This window comes from Lissotriton vulgaris, chromosome 1_1, assembly GCF_964263255.1.
Source record: "Lissotriton vulgaris chromosome 1_1, aLisVul1.2, whole genome shotgun sequence".
Lineage (NCBI taxonomy): Eukaryota > Metazoa > Chordata > Amphibia > Caudata > Salamandridae > Lissotriton > Lissotriton vulgaris.
The window spans coordinates 2,015,024,158-2,015,040,489 of NC_141685.1; positions in this window are offsets into that span (position 1 = coordinate 2,015,024,158).

Sequence of the window (16,332 nt, forward strand, 5' to 3'; positions counted from 1 at the left end):
CCTAGCCAAATAGGCATTCCAGAGTCTCTAAATTCTTGGACTGAGCTAGTGGGCACTTATTTTCCCCAAAGGAATCAAGAAACTACAAGATCTAAGAAGAAACTCTCTGCATAGTGTTGCAGAACAGCTCCAAGAGGAGACCAGCTTGATTTTCTATATTGTTATAAATCAGTGTTGGATTTTTATTGTGTTGTGTCTTTTACATATTTACTGTTTTGGGGACAGTAAATGCTTTACAAATACCCGTTTCTTAAGTAAAGCCTGACTACTCATTTGCCAAGTTACCAAGGGTTGAGCAAGGATTCATTTATTGAGACTTGACCAGACCTATTAGTGATTGTGGTATTATTACTACCGAAGGTCAATATCCCCATCTACTAATAATCCACTTTCCTACGCAGTAAAACTGTATGTTTGTGCACATTTAGTGACCTTTTTCTAGGGAAAATGTGCTATTCATAAACGACAGTGCACTACCCCATTATGCTTTAGTTACATTGAAAAGTCACACACTTAATTTCCATTAGAGCTAGGTGGGTCACAAAAGTTGGTTGTTCTAAAAATTGGGACATATTTTTTAAAAGTTTGGTAAGAAAAGGTTTATTAAAACACTTATAGAACTTAATTCCCTGAATCGTTCCTATTTGCATCTCGTTTCTGTGTGCATTGTTCAGTGCAGCGTGGATAGCTTTTTATATTCTATGTTAGCTAGAGTAGTGTGTGTTCTAGACGTGTAAAGCATCTCTCGGGTGTGTAATTTGACTCCTGTAGCAGCTGTGGTGCGGGAGGTCCCCAACTGTTCTCAGACCCCCAAACCCATCAGAGGGCCCCAATGAGTCCAATAGCAATTAATATTTATGGGATAAGGGAGACTCAGGGGCCCCTCTTCTTTTGTGTTGTGTCTTTTACATATTTACTGTTTTGGGGACAGTAAATGCTTTACAAATACCTGTTTCCTAAGTTAAGCCTGACTACTCATTTGCCAAGTTACCAAGGGTTGAGCAAGGATTCATTTATTGAGACTTGACCAGACCTATTAGTGATTGTGGTATTATTACTACCGAAGGTCAATATCCCCATCTACTAATAATCAACTTTCCTACGCAGTAAAACTGTATGTTTGTGCACATTTAGTGACCTTTTTCTAGGGAAAATGTGCTATTCATAAACGACAGTGCACTACCCCATTATGCTTTAGTTACATTGAAAAGTCACACACTTAATTTCCATTAGAGCTAGGTGGGTCACAAAAGTTGGTTGGTCTAAAAATTGGGACATATTTTTTAAAAGTTTGGTAAGAAAAGGTTTATTAAAACACTTATAGAGCTTAATTCCCTGAATCGTTCCTATTTGCATCTCATTTCTGTGTGCATTGTTCAGTGCAGCGTGGATAGCTTTTTTATATTCTATGTTAGCTAGAGTAGTGTGTGTTCTAGACGTGTAAAGCATCTCTCAGGTGTGTAATTTGACTCCTGTAGCAGCTGTGGTGCCGGAGGTCCCCAACTGTTCTCAGTCCCCAAACCCATCAGAGGGCCCCAATGAGTCCAATAGCAATTAATATTTATGGGATAAGGGAGACTCAGGGGCCCTCTGATGGGTGGGTGGGATGTGGTGTGTGTTCTGTTCACCTGCAGACTCTCTGTTCTATAATTGAAAAAAAATTCAGGTGGATCATCAACCTGCTTCTACTGAGTTTAAAAAACTGAGGGTTGCAGGTAAAGCTCTCTGTATGGGGTTCAGCCTTTTTTCATTGAGGGATAGTGTAGATCTTTGCAAGGAACCTACTCTGGGGCCTTGGAAAAATACTAATTGAAGGGGTTATTATGAAAGACGGTTAGGAGCACAGAGCAAGATTAGTTGTTGTGTTATGTTAAGATGCTTATTTAGCGCGACAGCTACTCACTCGGAGAGCTGAAACTTTTCAGACACTCAACCCCAGTCACAGATCTAGGATCAACCCAACATCGTTCATTAGCTCACTTCACCACCCCAGTTCAGACACAGCTATATGCAAATCAGTCTTGACCCTGTGCCTCATGGGAACATCTAAAGAACAATGATGGATTCAACCCAGACCTTTGCCTGGGGGTAAGTGTCTGAAAAGTTGATTGAGAAACCACTGCATTATGATTTTGTAACTATTCACCTTAAATTGTGTTCACATTTATGCCATTTCCCAAATAGGGAGCCAGGAGGTGTCATCTATTTCTCGACCCACTTAATGGCGTAAGAGGGCTTGGCACTATTTGGGGCCTTCAGCAAATATTGGAAGTAGTAGTTGTGCACAGCACAAAATGTTGCTTCCCGTTGATGGCATTTCAAAACCAGGGTGTGTCTAATGCCATAACCTGTCCCTTGAGGAACATACCCTTTAATGTGGATTCATTGAATGGGAACCAAGAGCGGAGCCCCTGTACCTAGACCCTCAGAGGGTTGTTCATTATTGGAGTCATTGGTGATGGATATGTAGTAATTCTTCTGTCATGAACGGGAATGTTTCAACATTTCAATGTAATTTGAGTAGAGTATAAAATAGTTCTTTGTGCCCCTATTCTCGGAGGGACCAAGGGAGTATATGCAAAGGTTTTGAGGAGCTGGTTGCCTAGATCTGTACTCACAATTTGGGATTTCCTGGTGTTGTCAAATCTATCAATGGCCATAGTTGGGCAGCACAAAATGTATCTCTCTGTTTGGATGAAATCCAGACCTCCCTCAAATTTGCCCCAGTAGAGGACTTTTCTAGATATGCGGGGAACATTCAAATCCAAATAAAAGAAAATAACTTTTCCTGGACAGGACAAAGTGTTTCCATAGTACTTATTAATGGTAAAGTCTGTTCTTCATATAATAGCCAAGGTATAAAGTATATTCATACCTTGATATTTCCAATTTGCTCCATTTTTAGAGATCTTGCAGGAGAGTATCAATGATACTGGCTTCATATAACTGTTGGTAGTTGACTGTAATTTTAACTCCTATATATAGTATATGGTATCTGTTGCTATATGAATTTTGGACTTGCAATATGATTGCCCATTCCACCTGTGCTTGCAGAATACCCATTACAAACTTGGTGTAGTTAATTTTTAACAGACAAATCTTAAAATCTTAGAAAATTGTTTGATTTTGTGAACCAGTCCTGGAGGAGAGCTTTTAGAGTTTGTGAGAAAGCACAATATATCATATGTAAACAATGTTATTTTATATGCAACATTTTTGATGGCCATGCTTCTATTAGCGGATTGCAATTCAAGTGCAAAAATGTTAGGCAAAAGGGGCAGCCCTGCTCTGTGCCTTTGCCCTGCTATGTGTGTTATGAATCCTAAGTACAGTGGAAGCTTGAGCAACGTTCATCTTGGTGTCATTTTTAATATGGGTCTAAGCCTGTTTTGTCAATTAGAATGAGCATATTTAGATTGCCTATATAAGCGATTGGATGCTTTTTCAGCAATGAGAGAAAAGAGAAGCATCTGGATTTTAGTTTGCATGGCTATGTCACCTACATTTAAAGAAAAGCAGGTGTTGTTGTCTTACGACTATAAAACTGGATTATGCTAGATGGATTAGTATTGGCTTGATCCTCTCTAACCTAGTGAAAAGTATTTTCATATACCATTTTTAGGCTTGAGAATTAAAACAGTTTCAGAATTCATCATCGATTTAGGTATTTTGCCTGTAACCTGAATTGACCAGTGTTGAATCCATCAATGAATCAATCAGGGAATTGTAAGCACGCTACTCTACAGCGAGGGTCTTAAGGCGCAGGGGGGGGGGGGTTCAGCAGTTCTGTTTAGCCAAAGAGCCAGGTGTTGAGAGCCTTGCTGAAGGTGGTCAGCAATGGGGCCTGTATGATGTCAATTAGGAGCTTGTTCCAGGTCTTGGCCATTATAAAGGAGAAGGATCTTCTCCCTGCTTTGGCTCTGTGTATGCGTGGGGTTTCGACAAGGATGAGGTTGGTGGATTGGAGGTTTCTGTAGGGTGCATGAAGGGCGATTCTATCATTGAGGTATTTTGGGTCCGGTGTTGTGTAAGAATTTGAATGCATGGGTGAGTATATTGGAAGGCGACTCTCTTCTCGATGGGGAGAATGTGGAGTTCCGTAGGTGTTGGCTGATGTGCTCCTGTCAAGGGATACCGAGGATGAGTCTGGTGGCAGAGTTCTGTATCATTTGGAGCTTGTGGAGTAGAGACTTGTTTATGCCGGCGTAGAGGGCGTTTCTGTAATCCAGCCTACTGGTGATAAGTGCATGGGTGACTGTCTTCCTTGACTCGGGGGGATCAATTTGAAAGTCTTACTGAGGAAGTGGAGGTTGTTGAAACAGCTGGAGGCAATGGCGTTGACCTGTCTGTGCATGGAGAGGGAGGAGTTGGGCATGATGCCAAGGTTTCTGGCATGGTCCATGGGAGTTGGGGGCTGCCGAGGGGGGTGGGCCACCAGGTGTTGTTCCACACCGATGAAAGCTTCCGAGGACGAGGACTTCCGTCTTGTCTCAGTTGAGCTTTAGGAAGCTGTTGTTCATCCAGGCGGCTACATCTTGCATTCCTTCCTGGAAGTTGAGTCTAGTGGTGGTGGGTCCTTGGCGAGGGAGAGGATGAGCTGGGTGTCATTGGCTTAGGATACTATGCTAAAGCTGTGCTGTCGGACGATGGCAGCGAGGGGGACCATGTAGACGTTGAAGAGGGTTGGGCTGAGCGATGAACCCTGTGGGACTCAGCAGTTGACCTCCATGGGTTGGGAGAGGAAAGGTGGGAGTCTGACCCGTTGGTTTCTGATGGTTAGGAACAATCGGTTCCAGTCGAGGGCGTTGCCTTGTATGCCGGCATTGTGAAGTCTGGCTGCAAGTGTGCGGTGTGAGATGGTGTCGAATGCTGCTGACAGATCGAGTTGAATCAAGGCAGTGGTGTGGCCTTGGTTGAGGAGGGTGCAGATGTCGTCTGTGGCAGCGAGTAGGGTGGTCTCAGTGCTGTGGTTGCTGCGGAATCCGGATTGGGAAGGGTCGAGGACAGCGATATCTTCGATAAACCTTGTCAGTTCTGCGTTGATGGTCTTCTCAGTTGTAAGGCTTCGCACTCCGCAGGATCCACGTGCAGCAACAATGCTCCACCTCCGGACCGACCGAACACCCTGAAGTATAAACACAGGGTGCTCAGACTATACGGCGAGGGAAAAAACCCCAAAAGGGGAAAAACCCAGAAAGAATAAAGAGAAGAAGGAAGGGGCAGCAGGGATAAAGAAACTGAAAGACAAAGATACACAGGTTAATACATTACTAAATCCTACTCTCATTAGTACTTACTAACACCATACCAACATGTATTCACCTGAAAACGATTGACTCTAAAGCACCCATTTGCTGTATCTCCCGTCTTCCTTCCTGATCAATACAAAAGAAAAGTGTTACCATCAAGCCTGGTTGGAAAGAGTAAAGCCTAAAAAAGCTGACTTAAACCTACCCCACTGTGATAACATAGGATTTGTAATGGAGCCCAAAAAGTATATGAAAAGGCACTTCCTGTGCTTGAGTAATAACTGAAACTTTACACTTTATCCGTTTTGAAAAGAAACCGATGAGTTCCTTTTTTTTTCCTTGAATATGTTTAAGAATACCCAAACACGGCAGTGTGTAGTTCCAGCACTACCACACTCCGCTTTGGTAAAATTCCGCAAAAATAAGTGCAGAAGCAACAGTACCCTTGATGTAATTCCAAACACGGCAGTGTGTAGTTCCTTCACTACCACACTCCTCTTTGGTAATTGCCTTGCCACAATTCCACTATGAAATGAACCCTATGCCTTGGGTTCGTGACGGCAGTGCGGAGGTCCTACAATCCCCCCCTGCACTCCGCCACTTGGAGGTTCGTACCAACACCAATATACTCGCGCTCCAGTAAGCTTGTACACCAAGAGCGAAGCGCTCACAATCCTCAAATGTTTTCCTCGCAGCCGCGAGGCGAATCTCCAACCCACTAATTTCTCCGTGATTTCGGGATCGGAAATCACCTAAATATCAACACATCGCTTAGCACGCTAGCCAGCGCGCTAACATGGAACAAACAAATGGCTCCCGCAAATACCGGTCAATATGGAACAAATGGAGCCTCTGGAAAATGCGCCGATCCGAGGAGCAGCCGCCGCCTCCGAATCCAAGAAGAATCACTGACACCGGACTTCCTGGTTGGCCCACAGATATCCCAGAATCCCCGCCGAGAACTCTGGGTAATGTAGTCCCGCGCCCAGGACAGTCGGTTGTTGTAGTTCATTGGGCAGGCGCGTTGGGCTAGATCCCGACATCAGTGACCTTTGCCGCAAAGGGGAGGAGCAAGATATGCCTGTAGTTCTTGAGGTCCGTGGGGTCAGCTGAGGGCTTTTGAGCAGGGGCCTGACTTTTGCATGATTCCATTCGTCGGGGAAGGTGCCTGTGGCTCTGCGGTAATGTGGGGTGGGCAGGGGTCTGTGGGGGCTGCTGAGTGGATGCCTTTCATGTTTGATGCAGCCTCTTCAGTAGTGACCATTGTCCAGGCGGAGATGATGGGCTTGCTTGAGTTGCCGGAGGGCGGGATGGTGGCATCAGGCGTATGGTTGTTGTAGTTGTCATAGAGGTTTTTGATCTTCAGGTGGAAGTTGGATCCGAGCTTGTCGCAGAGGTCCTGGGAGGGGGTGATGTCCGTGGCTTTGCTGTGGGGATTGGTGAATTTATGGATGACGCTGAAGAGCTCCATGGCGCTGCAGGAGTTTGCGAGGATTTTGTTGTGGAAGAAGGTTCTTTTGGTGGTGCTGATGCGTTGGTGGTATTCAGTCATGGCATTTTTGTAGGTGGTGTTGTTTGCAGGTGTTTCTCCAGTTCTTCTCCAGATGTCTGTAGGTGCGCCTGGCTTCTTGGAGGTCGGTGGTGAACCAGGCGGCTTTCCTGGGCACTGTTTGTCAGGGTTTTTTAGCGGGGCAAGCTTGTCTGTGCAGTTGGAGATCCATGTGTGGAGTTCCCTGGCTGCGAGGCAGGCGTCTGTTACAGAGGTGGGTTGTTGCAGTTGAGGGTGGAGTCGAGTTGTTCCTCAGTGACTTTGCTCCAGTACCTTTGCGGGGGCACGGAGCGGGTTAGGTTGGCTTGGGTTTGTTGAGGAGGAAATGTACGCAGTGGTGGTCAGTCCATGGGGGTTGTGTGGTGTGACTGAAGTGGATGCTGTTTACTCTGGCGAATATGGGGTCAAGGGTGTGTCCTGCCTTGTGGGTTGGTGTGCTGACGAGTTATTTAAGTCCGATGTTGGCAAAGTTGTTGAGGAGGGTTGCGGAGCTGGGGTCACTGGAGTTGTCGTGGTGGAAGTTCAGGTCTCCAATGAGTATGCAGTCCATGGCGGCGATGGCGTGGGGTGCAAAGAAGTTGGTGATGGTGTTGGTGAAGAGGGCCCAGGGGGAAAGGGGATCTGTAGGCAAGGGTGCTGCTGAGTGTGGAGTTGGGGCTGGTCTGGACCTGGAAGTGCAGATGTTCGGCAGGGGGGAGGTTTCGTTGGAGGTGGTGAGGCAGAGGGAGTTCCTGTGAGCGATGGCGAGGCCTCTTCCCGTGTGGTTGGGGCGGTCCTTCCTGTGGATCTTGTATCCGTTCAGGATGATGATGGCGATGTTGGGGGCGGATAAGGTGTTGGTCCAGGTTTCCGTGAAGTAGGTGACATTGGGTGAGAGCGAGTCCAAGAGGTTCCAGATCTCCATGGCGTGTCTGTGCATGAAGCGCATGTTGAAGAGGATGCATCTTAGGGCATCAGTGGTGTTGGCGGCTGGGGTGGTGGTGAAGTTCTGGCGGCAGTGGCGGCATGAGAAATGGCCGTGGGTCGTGTTCAGCATGGCCTGTTGGCAGTTGTTCCTTCTTCTGGGGTCAAGTGTGAGGAGGGCGGCTGAGTTGATGCAGTAGATGGCTGAAGATCCAGGGTCTCTGGCGCTGGTCGAGGTAGGGTCACGAATGGGCGCAGACAAGCTTGCCTTTGGTACAATGAAACAAAGAAGCAGAAGGCACTGAAAATGAACAGAATTAAAATAAGCAAAAACGAAGGCAGAGGGCACTGAAAATTAATAGAATTACATGAAACAAAAACAAAGGCAGAATGCAGGTTAAAGGCAGCAGTGTGGCCAAATACCAGGCTGAGGCGGGCAGCAGGTGCAGACACCAGTGGACAGACTGCGGCCTCGAACACCTATCAGGTGGAGGTCAGAGTGTCAGCAACGGGGCACAGCACTGCGGAGCTGCTGGGGATAGAGACGGCCTTAGACCAGAGGTCATGGGCTAAAGGTTCCAGCAAATCTTGGAAGGCAGCAATAAAGCCATCCGGTCGAGGTGTTTTATTGCCTGGGAGAATGTTATTGCTGCCAACACTTCCTGTGGTGTTATTACATTTTCTAGTGGCTCTATCAGGGGCAGAGGAATAGTGTTAAACACTATAGTCTGTAAATAGGTTGTGTGTTCCAGTTCCAAAGTAGGCCTTTTTGTGTAGAGCACAAGAAAGTAATCAAGGAATGTTTGAATAATGTTTTCCATTTCTGTATGGTTGTTACATTGTGGGGATTGTATTGCTTGAATTTTATTCCTATTATGCTGCAGTTTTATTTTATATACCAAAACCTATCTGCCTTAACTCCTTTTCAGGTCGAGCTTAGGCAGTGCACTAGCACTGGCTAGAAGACCTGCTGTAATTCCATACAGGACTATACTCCTGTCCCCTGACTTTCCATTGGTTAAGGGCACTGTATCTCTACTTTACTACCTCCTAAGTGATTCCTTTTTTTCACTGAACAGCACCACCCAACTACAGTTTCCATCCTCACCTGTTGTAGTTAAGAGCTCCTTTTTTCTAATTGTTGCAGTACTCCACACTTACCACGTTGCCCTTTGTCTTTAAGTCTGGTGGCCCGCCTTGATGATTCAGCACCAACATTTTTGTGATTAAAGACTAAAATCACAGCAACTTTTCACAATGAGTATTCTGGACTTCCGAAAATCTTTAGTCATAAAACACACAATGAATCCCTACAAACATAGAGGCCGACGGGGAAGCAAAGAAAGAATATCCGCATATTGAAAATATGCACAGACCTAATTTCGTTGCCTGAAATAAAATAGCAGTTGGGCAATCCCACATTAATTGTTACCCTACTGTATATGTTATTTTGCGCCCCCACAAGACATTGCTTCAAAACATCATGTACATGTGGTTATTCTGTAATAACACAGTCTCACTCAAAGAAATAAAAGAAGGACCATTTTGGAAAAGCTACACTCTAGCAAGCGCATACTTGGCCAACAACTCTTTGATAACAGCGATAAAAGGAAATAACGTTGGTTTCCTCATATTTAACTTATTTTCAGGAACAGAGGGGATTATTAGCAAGAACCTCATTAAAATTATCGCAGTTTCCGCTAAAACAGCGATAATGGGCTTGCTAATATGAGTTATAGAATTCCAATAGAAGCTCAGGTTAGATGTGCAGGACACCTAATCAGGGCTTCTATTGAAATTCTATAACGCATATCAGCAAGCCCATTATCGCCATTTTAGCAGCAGTTTCCTGCTGCTAAAATGGCCATAATTTTAACGAGGTTCTTGCTTATATGCCCCAATGTTTTTGAGGTTACACATATGTGAATGTATATCATCTCGAAGAAACTGTGCGGGATGGTCAGAAGGCCTCTTTTGTTTTTGTCTGTCATCTGCATCTTCTGTTTGGTAACGCATTTAGTTTTCGTACAAAAAAACCAAAAACATTGTCATTTATGTAAAGAAACTAGAGTGCAGTAACACCCTTTGCCCCAGTAGTAAAGCTGGAAATGCATGCCAGGGCAGTTATGCAGCAACCCTCACTGCCAATACCTATATGTGGCTTAGCACCTCCTCCTCCCTTACAAGTCACCTACTCGAAGAAGTGCGTAAATCACATTGCACCTTTCAGGAGTTTGGCCTGCCTCTCCATGTCTGCCTTAATTCACTTCCCTGCTCTTTGTGACGTCGTTAAGTTTATAACCTTTGAGCGCTAATCTCGGGTCCATTGTTCCCATCTCTGAGGGCAGTTCCCTGTTTGTTCACTCAGGATGTTCTGGCGTTCTCAGGAGAGTTGCTTCTTTTTTGCTGTTGTGGGTGCTTTTCATCTCAAAACACCACAATACAGTCTGAACATATTTGTAATATTATATTACATGTTTGCCCGCTTCTAGAACTAAGGCATATTTATTATTTAAGTTTCCCCCGTAGGCCATCAGGGTGGGGGGTGTTTTTGGCCCCTGGAGGCCGTTTTTGTTACTGGGGGCAGCAATATCTGCACCGTAACAAAAACGGCCAAAACTGGCCCTAGCAAACTGCTCGGCTGCACATCCCCCTGCTTCCAGGGGGCCCGGTCGAGCAGTTTGCCAGGTCCAGTTTCAGTTCGCAGTCAGGCCCTGATTTCATTTGTTGTTACAATAGCTGACACTCTCGCAAATGCGAGACCTATTGCATAACAAAGGCTTGTGCATTGTGTAGTTCTTTTAATCATAGCATTTTTCTACCTGTTTCTCCGAATATTCTGTATAGTTCCCCTCTTGCTTTTCGGAATTCTTTGTAAATCTTTCTAGAACCCGTATCCTGGTGTTTTGACTTTAAAGAAGCTTTCTGTTTTTCTTATTGTTCCTTAAACTCCCCCGTCCATCTGAAAAATGAAGTTTGTCAGAGTAATTCACCTCTCAAAAATGCTTTAGCAGCATCCTACATGACTGAAAGCGATCTAGTGTACTCATCGTTTTCCTGAAAGTAGAAGGTCAATGCTATTTATTTTAATGGCAAAAACCACAGTTGATGGACAGAATGCAGAACAATGTCATACATTCACCCCAGTACAGAGTTCTGGGCCCAAATCCATCGTTTCTTTGCACTCCACACCACCCCAGTTCAGCCATGGCCATATAACTCTGTCCATCACCACCCCCTGTTGTTTAATTATTTTGTCCACCATAAGCGTGGAAGGGTATACTCAGACGTGAGTCCCTTGCTCATTGCACCATCAGGATTCAAGCAAGCCGGGCCGAAGACGGCTGAAATGCCAGAAACCGGTCCCCGGAAGCTTGTTTCCTTCCCAGTGAAAGAATTGGCTTGGTAGTTTGGTTTGCCCTGTTCCCATGATGCACTGGGCCAGGGACAGACTAATTTGCATATAGCCAGGTTCTGAGCTGGGATGGTGCAGTGAGCTAAAAAACGGTGTTGGATTAAGCCCTGATCTTTTGACTGGGTGAGAGTATTCTGCTTAATTCAGAAACTCTGTCCATCTTGACCCCCTGTTGTTTAATTATTTTGTCCACCATAAGCGTGGAAGGGTATACTCAGACGTGAGTCCCTTGCTCATTGCACCATCAGGATTCAAGCAACCCGGGCCGAAGACGGCTGAAATGCCAGAAACCGGTCCCCGGAAGCTCGTTTCCTTCCCAGTGAAAGAATTGGCTTGGTAGTTTGGTTTGCCCTGTTCCCATGATGCACTGGGCCAGGGACAGACTAATTTGCATATAGCCAGGTTCTGAGCTGGGATGGTGCAGTGAGCTAAAAAACGGTGTTGGATTAAGCCCTGGTCTTTTGACTGGGTGAGAGTATTCTGCTTAATTCAGAAACTCTGTCCATCACCACCCCCTGTTGTTTAATTATTTTGTCCACCATAAGCGTGGAAGGGTATACTCAGACGTGAGTCCCTTGCTCATTGCACCATCAGGATTCAAGCAAGCCGGGCCGAAGACGGCTGAAATGCCAGAAACCGGTCCCCGGAAGCTTGTTTCCTTCCCAGTGAAAGAATTGGCTTGGTAGTTTGGTTTGCCCTGTTCCCATGATGCACTGGGCCAGGGACAGACTAATTTGCATATAGCCAGGTTCTGAGCTGGGATGGTGCAGTGAGCTAAAAAACGGTGTTGGATTAAGCCCTCTTTTGACTGGGTGAGAGTATTCTGCTTAATTCAGAAACTCTGTCCATCACCACCCCCTGTTGTTTAATTATTTTGTCCACCATAAGCGTGGAAGTGTATACTCAGACGTGAGTCCCTTGCTCATTGCACCATCAGGATTCAAGCAAGCCGGGCCGAAGACGGCTGAAATGCCAGAAACCGGTCCCCGGAAGCTTGTTTCCTTCCCAGTGAAAGAATTGGCTTGGTAGTTTGGTTTGCCCTGTTCCCATGATGCACTGGGCCAGGGACAGACTAATTTGCATATAGTCAGGTTCTGAGCTGGGATGGTGCAGTGAGCTAAAAAACGGTGTTGGATTAAGCCCTGATCTTTTGACTGGGTGAGAGTATTCTGCTTAATTCAGAAACTCTGTCCATCTCCACCCCCTGTTGTTTAATTATTTTGTCCACCATAAGCGTGGAAGGGTATACTCAGACGTGAGTCCCTTGCTCATTGCACCATCAGGATTCAAGCAAGCCGGGCCGAAGACGGCTGAAATGCCAGAAACCGGTCCCCGGAAGCTTGTTTCCTTCCCAGTGAAAGAATTGGCCTCGTAGTTTGGTTTGCCCTGTTCCCATGATGCACTGGGCCAGGGACAGGCTAATTTGCATATAGCCAGGTTCTGAGCTGGGATGGTTCAGTGAGCTAAAAAACGGTGTTGGATTAAGCCCTGGTCTTTTGACTGGGTGAGAGTATTCTGCTTAATTCAGAAACTCTGTCCATCACCACCCCCTGTTGTTTAATTATTTTGTCCACCATAAGCGTGGAAGGGTATACTCAGACGTGAGTCCCTTGCTCATTGCACCATCAGGATTCAAGCAAGCCGGGCCGAAGACGGCTGAAATGCCAGAAACCGGTCCCCGGAAGCTTGTTTCCTTCCCAGTGAAAGAATTGGCTTGGTAGTTTGGTTTGCCCTGTTCCCATGATGCACTGGGCCAGGGACAGACTAATTTGCATATAGCCAGGTTCTGAGCTGGGATGGTGCAGTGAGCTAAAAAACGGTGTTTGATTAAGCCCTCTTTTGACTGGGTGAGAGTATTCTGCTTAATTCAGAAACTCTGTCCATCACCACCCCCTGTTGTTTAATTATTTTGTCCACCATAAGCATGGAAGGGTATACTCAGACGTGAGTCCCTTGCTCATTGCACCATCAGGATTCAAGCAAGCCGGGTCGAAGATGGCTGAAATGCCAGAAACCGGTCCCCGGAAGCTTGTTTCCTTCCCAGTGAAAGAATTGGCTTGGTAGTTTGGTTTGCCCTGTTCCCATGATGCACTGGGCCAGGGACAGACTAATTTGCATATAGCCAGGTTCTGAGCTGGGATGGTGCAGTGAGCTAAAAAATGGTGTTGGATTAAGCCCTGATCTTTTGACTGGGTGAGAGTATTCTGCTTAATTCAGAAACTCTGTCCATCACCACCCCCTGTTGTTTAATTATTTATCTTAATGGCATCACGTACTACTGGGTGTCTAAATGCCATCTTATTCATATGCCATTTTCTAGTGGTAGAAAACCTGGGCATTTATTCAGTACCAAGGCATGATCCCACTCGTGGGAAATCACCAAATGAGTATTTTTGGAGTGTGGAACATGTAAATCCTCGAGGAGGTCTTGTGAACATGGGCAATTCATTTAAAGTCCTTCTCCTGAGGATGGTGCATTCTCCAAATATCATCAAGAGCAAAATCTCTGATGCCATTAAGGAAGGGATCTGGTATGCCTTCTCCTACATGTCTCTAATATGATTGGAACTGTGTAGGGACTACATTTGTATTGAATTCCTCCCCTAGAACAGTACACTTTACTTTAGTTCAATCAATATTTCAAAAGGATTAGTATAGAAATTGGATTTGTTGCTTCCCATGACTCTGTATATGTATGCCAGATTAATTAACATTTGTTTTAGGTGACCTTTGAGTATTAAGATTTGACCGCACCTTAAACTTCTTCAAGGTCCTAATGGGTTTCCTACAAGAAAGCTATAGCTATCTCTTTAAAATGTAACCATTGCAACAGTATTTTATGTTTTAGAGATGAATTTAGACCTTACATGATAAGTGTTATAACATTAATTAGTGCATTTCAGTGGTGTATCATGTTTGTCACTTAGTGGTTCTATATCCATATCACTGTGCAGTTTCTTTTTAACCCTGTCAAGTGGAACACATCATTAAAATCATATAGTGTCTCCACTTAGATAATTTTAATTTCACCTACCCTTCCTTCACACAGCGCTGCATACCTCATTACACCAATTACCTCACATATGGGATTACCATCCTTACTTGAAAAAAACATCTCTGAGCTCCTTCCTTAAACCCCGAAGTAGTAGCTCCCAGTGGTGACTAGGTTTTCCACACTGATAAGGAGGACCCATATGATGAAGCATGTCACCCTTGGGTGAGTGAGTGCTCTTATCCTTAAGGGATGTCTCCCCCAGTCATGTTTCTTTTGTAGCAGTTCGTTTGTTGAGAGAGACACTACTCACATGTTTTCACATACATATGTTTGAGACTATAGGTGTGCAATTTAGTATTGAGTTTGTATCAGGGAACGTACACCCAGTGGTCTATAAACTATCCCTTTAGACCCTCAATCTACGGTAGTCTTTCACGCATCTCTTTTATTCCCAGTCATCTTCTGCTAGGCATCACAGCATCACTCAGCACCACAACAGGACCACTCAGCACCACCAAAGCATCACTCAGCACCACCACATTATAACTCAGCACCACCACATTATCACTCAGCACCACCACAGCACCACCCAGCACCACCACAGCACCACTCAGCACCACCACAGCATCACTCAGCAGCACCACTCAGCAGCATAACATTATCACTCAGCACACTACATTATCACTCAGCACCACCACATTATCACTCAGTACCACCACAGCACCACTATGCACCACCAGAGCATCATTCAGCACCAATACAGCACCACTCAGCGCCACCACAACAACACTCAGCACCACCACATTATCACTCAGCACCACCACATTATCACTCAGCACCACCACAGCACCACTCAGCAACACCACAGCAGCACTCAGCACTACCACAGCACCACCACAGCACCACTCAGCACCACCACAGCACCACTCAGCACCACCACAGCATCACTCAGCACCACCACAGCACCACTCAGCACCATCACAGCGTCACTCAGCACCATCAGGTCAGTGAAATGAAACGTCAGAGGAGAATGAAAGTTCAGGCTCCTAATTGTGGAACCAGTGGAGGAGAGGGAAAAGTCAGTCTTCTATAAGGGTCCCCTATTCTATCCTAGGGGTTCCACCCACAGCAATATCACACTGGGAAGAAGCAGTAACTAGGGTGCTAGGGTCCCAAATGGCACAGTGGTTCAACTTCCTGATTGCAGGGTTCACTGCACCAAAAGTTTCTGTCGGCAGCCCTACAATGATCAAGGTCGTGGTGGCAGTGACCACCCCTATGGAGCCTTGAATTGTTAAGGCTCACAATCAGCAGTCCTTTCCTCAACAACCCATGGATTCAAGCACTGTTCAGCTCGATGGCTAGGATTAGCTGTGGTCTCTCCACAGGTGTGGTTCACTACCCAGCTCTGATTGAGTCCTTCTGCAGCACAAAGGTGTTGCCCAATCTCAGTTTTCACCTGTCTGGCCTCTCTCATCTTTGATTTTAGGGCTGCCTAGCAGCTATAGCTGCTTCCTGCCTCAGAAAGGGATCACTACGCTCTTGGAGAGGGAGCCCCTATTGGGAATCATGCTCATATTAATTGTAATTTTAGGTATTTTGTAGGTCTGGGTGGTAAATTGCCCTCTGCTTGCCGAAATTGCAGAATTTGGGTAATGTTGCGTTCCGCGGAGAATGCGCATTGACAAAATTTCCGCGATCCTCGGCTTTGCAGAATTTTTTGCTTTTTTGCACTTTCACAATCCGTGTTCCCGTTTGCGAACCGGAAAAAAACTACGCAAACGGGCGGATAAAGCACTTCCGTGTGTTTGCGGAACTTTTGCGTGCTCGCAGAGATTTTTTACCTTTTTGCAGAGGTTTGCGTAGCGCAACTACGCAAATTACGCCCACCCCTAGAATTTTGTGCAATTTAGTTTTTTTACCTGACTTTGCGATTTACATGGGGGTTCTAGTTAGGAAAGAGTGGTGAAATCTGCTAATGCCACACACACCTGCGTTCTACCACATCTCTCTTCTTCAGAAATGTCAACGTTTGATAGGTTTCACTGGGTGTCCACAGACCTTGGACCTAAATACAGTAATTATCCACAAAGCAAATTTGGCACAATTTCCATGTTCATACTTTGGGCCTTTCCTGATACTGAAGGGGTATTGTTTTTGTCTGGAAAAGTAAGGGAATTCTGTTGATAGAATATTTGCCATTATCTATTCAATTGCCCCA